This window comes from Haemaphysalis longicornis, unplaced genomic scaffold (genome assembly GCF_048455015.1).
Source record: "Haemaphysalis longicornis isolate Haplotype H1 unplaced genomic scaffold, Haemaphysalis longicornis Haplotype H1 scaffold_3, whole genome shotgun sequence".
Taxonomy (NCBI): Eukaryota; Metazoa; Arthropoda; class Arachnida; order Ixodida; family Ixodidae; genus Haemaphysalis; species Haemaphysalis longicornis.
This window is the reverse complement of record NW_027526335.1, coordinates 181,969,806-181,981,081: the sequence shown is the minus strand read 5'-3', so window position 1 is coordinate 181,981,081 and position 11,276 is coordinate 181,969,806.

Below are 11,276 nucleotides of genomic sequence, written 5' to 3'. Positions count from 1 at the left end.
ATTGAGAAACGCTTCAATTTCACGCTAAATAACGTCAGCAGTGACACAATAGAGGGGATTGTTTAAAAACAGTTGTCAGTGATTAAACTTCACATTAGCATTCAAGCGATACAATCAAAGGGAACTAGAGACACCACTACAATCGCTGTCATGTTTCTTGGCGGTTGCTTTGTCAGTGGCTACCAGTGACACAAACAGGATTCCATGACACCATAGAAAAATGGTTGGAGAGTTGCAGGGCAGTCGCGACTGCTTCACGTGTTTTCCATAATATTCAGGTTATTTGTTCCATGTTTGCGATAAAATTGGTATCGTTACTGTCCGGACAAATCGGTCTCTGTAGCGACCCAAACTTATATCTTGTCTTCTGGGACCCTGTATTGATTTCTCAAATTCACAAAGTTCCTGACAAAGCCACACATCCAAGCATCAATTTGCAAAGCCACACAGCTAAACATCAGCAAAAAACCAAAAGGGTCAGTTTCAGCCGGAACCATGCTATGGAATACACTTTTGGAAACACTGACACTGTTGCCTTCTCACCTTAACTGACCAACACCCTTAGCTGCACGTTTTCACGCCCACATCTTAAAGGCCAACTGCACTCAATTTTTTTTTGTCCAAATTAGATCCAAATAAGCAGTCTAGGCTCTTAAAATCACCATGGAGAAATCCTAAGCTTCATAAGCACAGATCCACAGTAGGGCTCGCGCTTCTGCGGCGACTTGCACGGCGCTCCGCTGGGTGCAGGGACGTGTTCGCCCGGGGTTTCAGGCTGGTACACCACCGCGCTGTACTGCCGTCACATTTCAAACTAACCAAATAGGTAGCAGTATCCACCCTTTTTTTTTTTTTTTTTTCAGTGCAATAAAAGTGATTAGAAGCCTACAAACTATACGTGTGCTTGCGAACGTCCTGGAGCTAGCAAAGCTGTTTTTACTTGGAAATAATATTTCTACTAAAAAAATAGCACAACACGCACACTTGCCTTAAATTTGTCATTCCTATTGCATCTATCACAGAAAAATAGGATCTTTTATAAATTCTTGACCACTGGCACTTCCTAGCCCAATATTTGCAATTTTTGGGCTGGGCCATCCCTTAGAGCTGTCCAAAGTTTTGCAACCTAACTAGAGTAATTGTACACGCGGGTATAAACATTTGTGTGACTTTTACCTCACTCGCTAAGTGAACCAAAATCAGCCTTGCTCGTGGCAACAAATACATCCGCACAAATATCGGCCTTCGTCTTCGCGAAGTGCGAAAGCTAACAAAACTGCTCCTCACATAAACAATAAACTTGATTTTTTTCAATTCCCAAATGAAGCATTTGCTTTTGTAGAGTGCTAGATTTAGTTTACTTGAAAGTAAAATGTTTTCAACAGCACATGTCTCTGGTGAAACTAGAACACAGGGGTAGACAGGTAATTTTTTTCGTGTTTTAGTGCATCATTTAGCTGTAGAAGGTGGCTTATATTTTTAGATCCCCTTTATGATTCGATTCTCGATGTGCAGCAAGGCGAAAGATACTGGGCTGATATTCACGAAGGTGTTTGCTGTATTGTGTAGTAAAATAGTAATTGATCTCCACCCACCTGTGGTTTATTCCCTTCAAGGAGAGCGATGTGACAGCCACGAGGTGCTGGCCAACCAGAGCTGCTTTTCGATATTGTATGAGCAACTAGCTTTGTAAATCACTGGCCCGCTTTTAGATGCGACAGCATCTCATTCACTCGCCTTGTCCCTCCATACGGCGTTGTTGTTGTCCGTCCACACCCCTCCCCCATTCTCCTCACCGCGCGAGCTGCGCTCTCCGCCGCTCACCCCCTCTCCTCTCCGATAGCGAACACTCTCTCGTGAGGGGCATTGGATTGGATTCGATTGGGTTGGCTTGGCTTGGACTGGATTGGATTAAAGTGGGTTGTGTTGGATTGTGTTGCGTCATAGCCGCGCCACGTTGCGTCATAGCCACGGCAGGAGGTTCACGGCACGTTTCACGCGATGGGAGAATCAACCTAACGGAAACAACAACAGAACCCCCTATGCGTCGCATCTACACAGGGGTTCCCGCGAGGGGAGGCGGGAGAAATTTTTTTACTTCCAACAGCAGTTATTCTGATGTAAAAAGAACTGTCGTATGGTCTACTTCATTTCAATTGATGGCAATGCGATGCCGGTATGGTGTCTAACTCCATTATCCTGAGCAAACGTTAGTGGGAGTTTTTCTGTGGAAATAACAGTGCGAAATGCGACGCTAACACGCGTATTTTAAGGCAACTCTGAGTGGCCGCCGGTTCTAGCACGGCCGCTTCTGTTCCATCACGTATGTCCAAGGACGTTGTACACAACCTCCTTGCATATGTCCTGTCTGGCCGCTGGTAATGGCTGCCTTTTCTATTCAGTTTCGGTTCCAAAAACGCCAATGTCGTGAGCCGTTTGCATAGCACGCATTCATGTTTAAAACATAGTATTTTGCATTTCGCTCTCTTTTTATGTGTACTATTGATGTTATTTTTACGTTGTCAAAAATTTGAGTGCAGTTGGCCGTTAAGCGACGCAAGTGTACATGGCATCTTTCTTTCCTGTGCCGGGTTGCTTAAACACGAGGTGGGTAGTGTTTCTCCGTCAGTTCACCTTCAGTGCTTTGGAGCATTCAGCTGATTCCCACAACGCTCCCTTGACGATAAAGTGCAGTCATGTCTCGGTAATATAGACCCCGTTAATATGGACACTCACGAAATTTTCGGCAACCGGTCTCTATGCAATTCTTTCATGTTAGTATAGAAACCCGCAGTCCGGACTATGGATGGCTGTGTTTGGGATGAAACGGGTAGATACAGGCATTTTTGTCTCATTATTTTGGATACGGGTCTCCAAAGCAAAACAATAGAAAAAAATGACTAATGACCCCCAGGGGCCCAGTGCGTACCAGGAATTCACTGCTGGATGAAGCATACAAAGCCGAAGCAGACATTTATGTAGCAACGCTCTTCCTTCCAGTACCATCAAATTAGATCGGGGACATTTGTGATCAGCGAACAACACTCTAAAGTAGTGACAGCAGGATGGCACCCTTTACCTATCAAACAAGGTTGCCTGGCGCGGCATTTGCCAGAAAGAGCAAGTCCTGAAGTTCAGGACAGTATCATCATCATCGCCGGCCTATTTACGCCCACTGCAGGGCAAAGGCCTCTCCCATAGATCTCCAATTACTCCGGTCCTGTGCTAACTGCGACCAATTTATCCCCACAAACTTCTTGATCTCATTTGCCCACCTAAGTTTCTGCTGCCCCCTGCCACGCTTGCTTTCTCTAGGGATCTTCTCTGTTGCCCTTAATGACCAACTGTTATCTTGCCTTCGCATTACATGCCTTGCCTACACCCGTTTCTTCCTCTTAATTTCTACTAGCATGTCCTTAACAGGACAATATGACAGGATGATAATAGTACCTGCCAATATTGGCTGCGCATAAAATTCAAGGCTGTGCGCTTTTCTAGTCAGTTCGGTGGAAGCACTGGCTGGTGTTAAGCATTAACAGGCCGAGTGGTCTGCTCAGCTGAAGAAAGAAATATGCCAATTCAGAAGTGAGGCGCCTTCAGCATCCATTTAATACGTGAAAGACTGGAGTAAAAAAAACTTGACATTGATCTGGCAAAGTAGATGGTACACGCAGTTTTGGAAGAACCAGAGAAGTGAATGAGCGTGCCAACAGCTAGCTTGAATTCCTGCCGGGAGCGATGCCTGAAGTGTGAACAACTGGAGGAGGCCCTCAACGTGTGGTTTGCAGAACTGCACTTCAGAGGTGCTGCCGTGAGTGACGAGATGTTACAAAAAGAAGCCAAAGAGTTTGGTGCAGTGATGGGTAAGTGAGTTTTCAATTTAGCTTTTCAAGCACTGCAACCGTTACGTCTTTGTGCAGGCATTCAAGACGTGAACTACTTAAGGGGCTGGCTCAGCAGGTTTAAGACAAGGCGTAGAATTTCAAGCCACCGTATTCACGGAGAGAGTGGAGGCATGGATACAGCTGCCGTTGCAAGCACTCGGGAACATCTCGTGTGATTTTTTGCTCTGTATTCCCAAGATGATATTTACAACTTGAATGTGATGGGCTTTGTCTACAAATTGAGTCCACCTTCAGCCCTGTCTTCTGAACCTGTGGCTGGAAGCAAGCGTAGCAAGGGGATAATCACGGTGGGATTATTGTGCAACACGAGTGGCACTCAAGAGGAAGCCTATTGTCGTGCCGAAGGCGGAGCCACGGTGTTTTGGAAGGACGTTTGACCCAAACTTATATTGCTTCTATAGCTGCAACGGAAAAGCATAGATGACGTGAAATATATTTCTGGCAGGATTACACTGCTTCTTGAAGACTGAAAGGGTTGTTTTGTTAGTCGACAGCACATCATGCCACTGTTTGTGTGAACATTGAAAACTTCGCCCCGAAGTTCTTTCCACCCAACATGGCTGCTAAAAATACAGCTTTTGGAGCAGGGATTATTCGCATTGTTAAAGTACACTACAGAAGTGAACTTGTACGGCACTACATCGCATGTGCGAAACCCAATGAACGGCAAACTTTTGACTTAGGGAGGTGCTTTCAAAAGCTGAAGAGGGCATGGGACGCGGCGGCGCCTTTGAACTGCTGGCGGCATGCAGGTATCCTTGTCATCAGCTCTGCTATAGAAGAGGACGATCCAATGGATGGCCTTTCACTTATGGTTCTTTGTGAAGCTCTTCGACAGCTGGGTGCAAAAAACTCAGATGGTGAAGCGTTGGCCTTCTCAGAAATAGAGGACGAGACCAAAACCTGGAAGCGTGTGAGAGGTGAACAGATCCTGGAGCTCGTCGGCAGATCCGCTCAACGTTCGCATCAACTCGAAGAAGGCTCTGCGCAGACAGAGGCAGTCAATGAATAGGCACACCAACCGTTACTCGACGTGAAGCTCACCCTGTCTTCGAGACGGCTATCGCATATCTTGAACAGGAAGGAGACACAGAACACGCACTTAAAGTGGACGACGTGGAGCGCTTTCTGGTAGGATTGAAGGCGTCAGTGCAAACCCACATCTCGGTTCTTGGTTGAATAAACTGTGTTCTTTTCTGGAGAATGAGCTTGCAGAACGAGCTATCTTCACAGAAATATGTATATTCATTGTACAACTGTAAGAATGGCGGGGTGAAACAATGCAAGTTACGAAAGTACACTTAAATATAGTCCTGCAGTCTCTACATGTTGGATATCAGCATTGTACATGGCGAGGTTACAGCAAGCAGAACCGAGTGAAAATTCTTGTAGAAGAGCCCTTTCGAAGGCTTTCATGGTTGCAAGTACAGGCCAGTTAGAGCTGGTGTGACTCCTTGTCTTTTGATAACAGTAGTTGGTGCATGTCTCACTAAGCAGCTTTGCATATTATTAATGAGTGCTAACATTTACCCCCACCCAAGCAGACACCACTACATATCCCCCACCCTGTATCCGCCTTTGTGCCGCTTTTGTAGGGAATCCAGGATACTTTTAGGTGTACAGCACTTTAGGGGCTCGCCTTGTCGTCGTAGCTCGCTTGCTGAACCCAGGTAGATCTCCACACGGCGTTCTGTCGTCGTGGCGTAACCCAGAGGCTTTGGAAGCCAAGCGGTTTATATAGTCGTAAGCGTTCGAAACTCGTGAACCGCTGGCGCTTGTCATACATCTCCCCATTGTTTAGCGCAAAAAAAACTAGGCACATGAGGGAAAATATACGTAATTAACTGGCAGCACCCGCATTCATTTAGTTAGAAACGTTCGTTGGGTTGGTTGGTTTTTGTGATAGTAAGCAGGGAAAAAGTGCCTGTGCAACGCCGGCACGTGCGGGAGGAAAAGCAAGCACAAAAAGAACAGAACTCCTGCTGGCGCAGTTTCAGGCGGGGGTGCGCAAGCATTGCAAAGGTGGGAAATTTGAATTGCATTGGGTGGCAGCAGTGAGCGGATAACGGTGGTACAGCCCATTATGGCGAATCACTGCTCTGCCCTTCTGCCAGCTTTCACATTCAGTGGAACGGCTTTAATTTTTTTTATATGGTTAACGGCTGTACACAAAGCCCACTTGACCCCCCCCCCCAATCCTTTCCACATTTATGAGCTTTGGGAGAGCATTTTGGCCGGTTCTTCCCTCGACGTCCAGTGCAAGTTGGTGGAGAGGGCAGAAGACTCGGCCCATGGGAATGGACTCCTGGAATGAGGAGGTCACCCTAAAGACTCATTCCAAAAAACAATAAATATGTTTACTCTTTCCTGCCTTGAAACGCCCAACCCAAAAGGCGTGGCAGTCTTTTTTTGTCATCTTAGCAGTGCGAGTTAAAGGCCAACTGCACTCAAAATTTCGACCGCGCGAAATCACTGTTCCTGCATAGTATGACTAAAAAGACCGCGATGTACGAAGTATGACGCCTAAAATGTGCGTAATTACGCCGCAAGCGACCAGCAAAAATCGACGATTTTGAAAACGAAACTGGGCAAAACGCGGCCATTACGGGCAGGCGGAAGTGACGTATCAGCCGTCGGCGCGAGCGGCCAGACGGCCTGGCCTTACGGCGCGAGCTGTGCGGACCGGCCGACGCGGCCGGCTCGGCCAGCCAGAAGGAGAGTGTGAGCGCACGCGTGCGAGGGGTGTGGGAGGCGCGAGGAAAAGCGAGCGCTTGTCCAGCCACACCGCGTAGGCATGATGTCGCGACGACACTCGAAAAACTCCCACCTCCCCTTGCGGGAACCCCTGTTAGATGCGACGCATAGGCGGAGCGGCGAAGGGACCGCGTTTTACAGCGCGCATAACGTTGAGGGGACTGCGTAAGCCGGTCCCAGTCGATGACGACGTTGGCGTACTTGTAAAGCGGCGTGGACTCTACGTGTTTGAGCCAAGCGTGGATGTTGCTTCGCCGGAGAACAGCACACCGGTTATATGCGCAGCGCGCCCGAAAAAGAGGAAACCGCGGAAGAGAGAGTACTGCACATGTGCCGGCCCCAGCGGGTCTGCCGCGGCTATGACGCAACGTGCCGCGGCTATGACGCAACACAATCCAACACAATCCACTTTAATCCAATCCAATCCAAATCCAATCCAAGCCAATCCAATCGAATCCAACTAAATGCCCCTTGCGAGAGAGTGTTCGCTATCGGAGAGGAGAGGAGAGCGCAGCTGGCGCGGCGAGGAGAATGGGGGAGGGGCGGACAACGCCAACGACGACGACGCCGGAGGTACAAGGCGAGTGAATCAGAAGCTCTGCATCTAAAAGAGAGCACCGCACGGTTGACGAAACCTCTTGGGAGCCACGAAGGCCAGGAGTACCGGCGGCGCGAAATACGAGTTTCCCGGATTGTCCCGCTGCGAGGCGGGCCGATCGGCCTGGACGGCTGGCATGTCACTTCCGCTAAATGGCTGTTTGCGCGACACGCCGGCAGGTGCTTTGTCGTCTGCAAGAGCGTTATTTTGAGTGCCTGAAACGGAATAACCACGCATTGCACAGAGCTACCGGTCGCGTCGCAGTAGTTCTCATGGTACCTACTACACATTTCGAAGGCATTTAGCCAAGGTGAAATTTGAGTGCAGTTGGCCTTTAAGCATAGAATACCTGTAAAAGCAGTCTTCACTTCTAACTTTGTGGTGACTTTTGTTGTCTACCTTATAAAGAACAAGAAAAGGGTGCAGGTTGGTGCCTCTCATCTTTCATGCGACGATACTATTCATCACGTGGCTACTACGTGTATAGTAACAGTTGCAGATAAGACTAGGGTACTCATTATGTTCTTAACCAAGAATTAGTTGGTAACTTCAGCTCATTCAGTTCACTTCGCTAGTTTTCCCGTCCTCACTTTTTTTTTTTGGTAATTGGGCGAGTGTTGCTATAATTTCAGGGTGTATTTATCGAGTGAGAGTCAAGTATCACTGCCTTGCAGGAACATTTGGCGAGCTTTGCACTTGTCCAAAACTGCACGAATGGAGTGCAGTTGCTTGTGTGTTTTTCTTTGCAGGCACTTTGCACTGGCGCTGATCTAGTGGCACACTGCGAAAATGTCCTTTAGAAGCCGCTGCCAATCCCTGGCTTTGGCATCTAAGTTGAAGGACTTGGCTTCGACGTCTGAATACAAGTCGGGGCAGTTTTGGCTTTCATAAACTGCGGTGAATTTCTTTTAAAGGGATCCTGCAACACTTGCCGTCGACTACTAGTAATGTATTTTGGGATAAAGTCTATTGTCCCAGAAATCTCCTCCCGCAAGAATGATGAAAATCCGTTCACAATTAACGAAACTACGCGCGATGAGAAATCGCGCATAATCGTTCCCTCTCAACTCGACCGCGGCAACGCGACGAAAGCTGCGCGCTCTCTCCCGGAGAGGGGGGCGGCTCGCGGCGTTCTCTTCGGCGGCCTTCGATATATCACATGCCGGGTAGTTTTCTCCTTTTCTCCGCAACGCGGAGGGGCCTATTTCCGGTCTGGTGCCACAAAAAAGCAGGCATGGGTGCCTGCTCGCAAGTGCGCGCTCGGGCTGGTAGGGCGTTTTTGAAGCAATAAACGTTTGTAGTCGAGTGGTCCCGTTGAAAGGGAAGTATTGAGCTCATCACTCAAACTCCGCGCGTACTCAAAACACAAAAGAAACGGCAAAACTGTGCCTACAGGTTCAGGCATAGAAGAGGTTCGTACACAGCGATGACGACGACGGAAATAGGAGAATCTACCCGCGAAGTTGACCAGTGACAGCCGATCGGGCAGCCATGGCCTATGTGACGTCCCTCAGGCCATGCATAATGAGGACAACTGAAGAGAGAGCGGTTTGTTTTTCCGCGTCTTTCACATCGATTTGCGCGCTCACCGCTTCACGTGCACGTGTAATATTTGGCTCAGGTATTCCTGGCAGTGTAATCTAAACGTTGCGCAGGTTTACTTGCACTGCTCAAAGAGTGTTGCAGGGTCCCTTTAAAGCGAAAGCTTTATAACGGGGACCGATGACATCCTGTCAAAAGACTAATACATTTCCCCACTGACCGGTTGTTCAACTGAAGAGCTGTGATAAGATCTCTGGACACACGGTGTGTGCAAGAAACTATGCTTCCATCATGTCAACAAAATTGCGAAAAAGGAACGGTTCTGAATAAGACAATACACACATTGGTCTTGAAGAAGGGGTCCAATAATATACCTTGTCTCATAAACCACTTATCGGTACACATTTAGATCGTCTGTATAGGTGCGTTTACTTAGTGCACGAAAAATCCTCGCATGGGTTCATTCTTCGTTTCTGATTTGGGGCCTTTGAAGATTTGATGATCGATTGGACGCACTCTCAGCAATGGTTGGACTTGCCTTTAGTGACGGCTTTGACTCGCTTTTGCCAGTTTTGATGTGAAGAAGTTTTGCTCTTCTCTCAACTTTCTTTAGGAAGGAATGGTAAAGTTTTCTATTGCTCAACGTACCGTATTTTTGTGCGTATAACCTGCACCAAAAATGGGAAAATTTTAGTGGCAAAGTAGGGGTGTGCATAATATGCGGGGTTCTTCCTTTAGTGCAGCTTCACGGCAATGCAGGTTGTGCCGTGAGGCTCCTATGCAGCAACACTGAATAAGCCTTCCATGGCAGCGATTGCACAAAGCATACAAGGACAAGGAAGGAAAAAACAACATAGATGAAACTGAAGATGACCTTGTGTACAACAGTTAGGACTGCAGCTCAAGTGATAACTCTACCGAGAGCAGTGGCACTGAGTGAATTCTGACTTTCGCCTTGCAGTCAGTGTGTTCTACTTGCTAAATATACGCTTCTTCTGTCTACATAGTATGTGATGAACTGCTTGAGCAGTAGCTTTTGTGCAACCTTTTCTGTATCAAATGTGCGGGCAATACACGAGGATTTTTTTTCTTTTCTGGCGGGTTGAATGTAGGGGTGTGGATTATATGCAGGGGCGGGCTATACACACGAAAATATAGTGCGCCTCTATTACGCGCATTATTTTTTGAAGCTTGGCATCCTCGGACTCCTTTGGCTAAGGCCACATGAACCGCTGTGTGTAATTGTGGTGAACACGTGGGATGGTTTGCGCCCTGAGGACAAGATGTGTGTTTGATGTACAATGGCATCAAAGGGGTTGGCAGGCACAGATTTTTATTGTGTGTGGTCAGGAGAGCAGTAAGGGATTCTCTATAAGTTCACAGCGCTAATTCAGAAGGCATGCACTCCCCCTCCTCCTCTGCACTTGGAATCCACCTGATGCCTAACTTCTGCACTACTAAGCATTACCGAGCTAACTGATGGTGTTTTTCTCTCTTTCAGGGTGGCATCTTTGCGAGTCCTTCTGTGTGGCATCAACTCAGAATGACCTCAGTCCCAGAAGGACATCAACTTTTGCGACGTGATTGGGTTTCGGAGTTTTAATGATTTACAGAGGCTGTGTTCCGTGTTTGGGATTGTTGATGGGAACACTAGGGAATAGTGCTTTCCTTTCCTCCTCTGGTTCCTCCCCTTCTTTTGTTCTGTTGTGGCATTGAACAGAGCAGATCCAGTGTATGCAAAAAGACTGCATATTGCCTCGTGCGATGATTTCCTTCGTGTCAGTGGCATTGAATGAGAAAAGCCAGGTTGGTATAGCTCTTCAGTGTCCAATGTAACAGCAAGGAATTGTTGCCTCTATTAAGGGAATTTTAGTCCATTTCTATGATGGAAAATGTAGCTTTACACATCGTTTCAGTGCTGAAGTGTCAGAGTGGTTGTCATCGTTACACACTGCAGTGTTGTGCTGTGTAACCAGTTTGAAGTTTGGTGGCCTGCCTACAGTTGCCTTCTGACTGTAGCATAACAATTCTGTCGCATGCTGTAAACTTTTACTCATACTAAGTAGAATTCTGTACTCTTACCAGTGAACTCTGCTGAGCACGGGAGTCTTGATCTTTCAGTTTGTGCCGGCTTAGCCATGCACCCTTTGTTTCTGAAACACCATGCTTTGTTTCTGTGCATACGTTTTTTCTTTTTTGTCAAACCCTGTTCAGCTTGTCTACTCAAGCATGACTGAGTCAATCAGTTTGTCTGCTTATAAATGACTCTTGGAATGGCTGACATGAGTTCTGTTTGCAGCTCTATACTAAGGGCCTTTGCTTTTGAGATATGCCCTAAAAAATTTGCATTGCTCTTGTAGCTTCCTGAATTCTATACTTTACAAGGTGGTTTTGCCAAAGTGAGGGAAAATTGATCTTGAACCGAGAAGTCTGAGCTTCCCAGAAAGCCTTTGCCTTGAGCACTGTGCAATCAACGA